This window comes from Pteropus vampyrus, unplaced genomic scaffold, assembly GCF_000151845.1.
Source record: "Pteropus vampyrus isolate Shadow unplaced genomic scaffold, Pvam_2.0 Scaffold145, whole genome shotgun sequence".
NCBI lineage: Eukaryota > Metazoa > Chordata > Mammalia > Chiroptera > Pteropodidae > Pteropus > Pteropus vampyrus.
The window spans coordinates 2,760,493-2,765,731 of NW_011888926.1; positions in this window are offsets into that span (position 1 = coordinate 2,760,493).

Below are 5,239 nucleotides of genomic sequence, written 5' to 3' on the forward strand. Positions count from 1 at the left end.
TTACTATCTAAGGAACCCTTCTTTCTCTTTTTCCAGGAAATCCATCCCCTCAAACTACAAATATTTTATGATCTCTTCTATTCTGAAAAATTATTTTTGGCCTTATGATACTCTCCAAACATCTTTGTTCTTACCCTTCCCGTTTACTATCCAATTTCTTAAAAGAATAAACTACACTCCAGTACTTGCACATTCTTATCGCCGAACTGATTTTTTAATTGAATTTTTATTGAAGTAATATATATAATTTAAAAAGTCAAATAATACCACCAGGCTTATAAGCAAAAACAGCACTCTCTTCCCAACACGATATATACATACCTCCCTTCTCTCAGCCTCTCAATATAAGTCACTATTTTTGTTCAAATCAATATTCAGTGCTAAGAATGCTACTACTAAGTAAATAATATATACAGCCGAATGAACAGTATAATTAAATTTCTGTTCTTACACAAATGTGTTTTTCCTGGAACTAACAATTACTAATTCCTCTTCTTATACTTTCTTTCAATTTTTTTTGGCTTAGTATTTATTATGTATTTTCCACTAATTCGTCTTCAAACTCTCCAACAGAGCTATGTCTCTTCTAAATCAGTTCAAACACTTCAGGTAATCTATCAATTTCATTCTGGTCTGGGAGGCATTCCTTTGGGGTTTTCCCTCGTTCCAGTCTAGACTGTTTGCTCTCCAGGCTGCTGAACACCTGACACCTTGCCAGAAACGTCTCTTGTCCTTCATCTCTGGAATTCTCTGCGCTCTCTCCTACACTGGAGCATCTGTTTCCCAGATCCTTTGTCTTCACCTTTTATGGTTTACTCCCTGGTTTAGGTGTAACATATATTCCAGTATATTTCCTAATAAAAGGTATACGGGAAGTGAATTTTTTGAGATCCTGAATAACTGAAATGTCCTTATTTTATCCATACGTATAATTGACATATAGAATTTTTTTTACCCACATGCGTAATCGAATACATAAGTTCAAGTTAGTAAACATTTTTCAGTCCAAAACATTCTCCATTGTCTTCTAGCTCCCAGAGATGCTATACAGAAAATCAACAGTATTCTAAAAACTAATGTTTTGAAGGTGACGTTTCTTCTCCAGACATTTTTAGGATCCTTTATTTCTCCTGTTTGCTAAAAATATGGTTCTTGTTTGATTTACTGAGCTAGTACTGGGTGGGTACTTACAATCCAGAAACTCAGGTTCTTCAGGTCTGATACATTTTTTCCACTTATGTACTGATAATTGTTAACCTTTCCAATTTTCCCTCTTTCAGGAATGTCCGTTGCTCAGTGTTGAATCTATGGAACTGATCCATTAATTTTCTTCTTTGTCATCATTTTTATCACTTTGACTTTTTATTTTCTGAAAATTCTCTCAACTTTATATTCCAATACTTCTAATTTTTAGAAAAAAATTCTGCTATTGTAATTTCATTTTAAGGGCTCTTCCTTATTCTCTCGATAATCCTTCTTTCCAGTCCTGTTCTTGTTCGATTATATCTTCTCTTAATTCTAAACATATTAGAGCGTTTTTGTTTTGTTTCTATTTTCTTCCATTCCCTGTATTATCTCTGTCTCCTCCAAGTTCTTCCAGCTTTGGTTTGGTCAGTATCTTTCATTCACAGGTTTTTATCAAACGTCTAGTCATCTTTGGCTATATCCACTGATACTTAAGAGTCAAGCCCTAAACAGCTTGGAAGTGCTTTCTGTATGTGAAGGAAAGAGAGGTTACTTACCCTGTGGCTGTTTTCCTGGATATCAGGAGGAGAACTGGCCGTTTTATTGGGAAAACACTATATATTCTTTTTTCTTACCTTGGGCTGTTGACATGCCCAGAGAGGTATCCTTTAATCCTCAGCCAGATGAGTGTAAGCCTGGCTTCCAGTGTTCTGGGACTCAGTTTGGGAAGACAGCTGACACAGTCTCACATTGGCATGTAGACTTTGATTTAATCCTTCTGTTTCTGGTTAGGTACCTTACCTCCACACTTAGCTTTGCCAGGGTGGGAGAGGAACAGCTATCTCTCTGTGGATGGGAGGGGCAGGATACCTGCCTTGCTCCTCGTAAATTCTTCAACCAATCCTGCTGTTTTCAGTATCATTCCAAAAACTTTCTAGCTTCCAAAATTTTGCTGTCATCTCTTATCTGCTTCATCTCCTCTTCCATTAACTTTTTTTCTCACAGATTTATATTTGCTGAAATCATTTTGTAAAAATAACTTTAGTGGCATTTTAGACGGGAGCAGGGATTAATAACTGGGTTTAAACTAACATGTCCAGGTCTACTCTTAACACCTTTTTGCTTCTACTTTTTCCACTCTATCAAAACTGCTCTATTTACTGCCACTAATAAATTTTTGTTGGTTTTTTTCTTTTAAAAATCATTTAAAAATTTAACAGTAGTATGAGGTATAACTGACACATTTTAAATAGCATAGAGTATACAATTTGATAAGTTTTGACATATGTATATACTCATGAAACCATCTCCACAATCAAAAAAATAACGATATTTACCACTTCTAAAAGTTTAATCATGCCCTTTTTAATCCTTCCTTCCTACACCCTCTCCCCCAGGCAACCATTAACATGCTTTCTGTAATTATAGATTATGTTGTGTTTTCTAGAGTTTGTATACATGGAGTCACATAGTATGTACTTTTTTGCGGGGGTGGGGGGGTCTGGCTCCTTTTACTCAGGATAATTATTTTTAAATTCATCCATGTGATTTCATGTATCAATAGTTCACTTTCCCTTTACAGTATTCCATTGTAGAGAATATACAATATGTTTTCCATTCACTTGTTGATAGATGCCTGGGCTGTCTCCAGATGTGGGCTATTGCAAATAAAGCTGCTATGAACATTCATTTAGAAGTCTTTGTGTGGATGTGTGCTTTCCTTTTCAATGGGTGTTTAGTAGTGTATATTAGTATGCTAGGGCTGCCATAATAAAGTACCACAAACTGGGTGGCTTACATTACAGGAAGGTATTGTCTCACACAGATCTGGGAGTTAGAAGTTGGAAAACAAGATGCTGGCAGCACTGGTCCCTTCTGAGGGCTGTAAGTAAAGAATCTGCTCTAGTCCTCTCTCCTTGGCTTGTAGGTGGCCGTCTTCGGATTAACATGGTATTCTCCCTGTATCTGTGTCTCTACGTCTAAATTTCCCCTTTTTATAAAGACACTAGTCATACCAGATTATGGTCCACACATTCTGAGGTATTGGGGGGTTAGGACAACTTCCACATATGAATGGGGGACACGTTTTAACCTATAACAATATGGAATGGTTGGATCATATGGTAACTTTATGTTTAACTTAAGAAAATGTTTGACTGTGTCCCAAAGTGGCTGTAGCATCTGACTTTCCCACCAGCAGTATATGAGGGTTCTAGCTATTCCATATCTCACCAACACTTGGTATGGTAGGTCTTTTTAATTTTAGGCTATACCATGTAGGTTTATGTTAGAACATTCTATGATGTTCACACAATGACGAAATCACCTAACACATTTCTCAGAATGGACCCTCGTTACCAAGCGACACATGACTGTACTAATCCATGTACAACATAAGAACCTTACAATAGTCAGTAGACTTCCATTTTCCCCCTCCAGGCCTTTATGCTACTGTTATCATACATTATACAGATATGAATGTCATAAACCTATAATGCATTTATATTGTTTTTGTTCAAACAATCAATTTTCTTTTTAAGAGATTTAAATAATAGAAAAAATCTTCTGTATTTACCCAGGCAGTTTCTATTGCTCGAGCTCTTCACTCCTTTATGCAGACTCCCATCTCCTTATGACGTCATTTCCTTTTTCCTTTAACATGTCATGTAGTAAGGGTGTGCTGCTGATGGATTAGTACGTTGGAAACAGACTTTATTTCACTTTCGTTTTTTGAAAAAAATTTTCGCTGGTTACAGAATTCAAGGTTAAAAGTTTTTCCTTTTGGTGCTTTAAAGATGTTGCTCCACTGTCCCCTTGGCTGCGTTGTTTCCAACAAGAAACTCTTATCTTTGTTTGTTTGTTAATAGCGTGTCTTCTTCTCCTTGGTTTTAAGTTTTTTCTCTATCATTGGTTTTGAGTAACTTGATTATGATGTGCTTTGGCATGCTTTTCTTCATGTTTCTTATGCTTCAGACACATTGAAATTCTCGGATCTGTGGGTTTACAGTTTTTATCAAATTTGGAAAATTAGGGGCCATTATTTCTTAGGTATTTTTCCGTCCCCCTCCCTCTTCTTCAGAGACTCCAATCATGTGTATTAGGCTGCCTAAAGTTGTCCACAATATACAGATGCTCTTTTCATTTTTTTAAATTCTTTTTTCCCTGTTTCGTGTTGTATAGTTTCTATTTGTATGTTTAAATTTACCAGTCTTTTATTCTGCAATGTCTCATCTGCCACTAATCCCATCCAGTGCATTTTTCATATCAGATGTTATAGTTTTAAACTCTAGAAATTTGACTTGGGTCTTTATTTTAACATCTTCCATGTTTCTGCTTGACTTTTTGGATAAGTGAAATATAATAAGTTTCTAAGTATTCTTGTTTGCTAATTCTAATCTGTGTCAGTTATGAGCTGGTTTCAATCGATTGATTTCACCCTTACTATGGTTTGTATTTTCCTGGTTTTTACATGCCTGGTAATTTTTGATTGGATACTAGATATTGTGAATTTACTCTGTGAGGTGCTAAATATTTTTGTATTCCTATAAATATTTTTGAGCTTTGTCCAGGGGAAAAATTAAATTACTTTGAAACAGTCTATTCCTTTTGGGTCTTGCTTTTAAGATTTGCTAAGCTGGATCAGAGTAGTGTTTAGTTTAGGGCTAATTATTCCCCCTCCAGAGGTAAGAACTCTACTAGTACCACTACTGAGTTTACCTAATGCTCCATGACACATGAGGTTTCCCAGTCTGCACTGGAACCTTAGCAGCAGACAGTAAATCATAATGTCGAATATCCTATTTTCATGGTCACTTGAATATCTTATTTTGTGCAATGTCTATTTATGTCTTTTGTCCATATTTTCAATTGAATTGACCTTTTCTTATTGATTTTTAGGAAGTCTTTATATATTGTGGATGAGACTTTTATTACATAAATGTATTCCAAGTGTTTCCTCTAGTATATAGCTTTTCCACATTCTTAACAGTGTCAGCTGATTAGCAGACATTTAACATTTTTTAAATGAAATTCAACTGAATTCTTCTCCTTCATG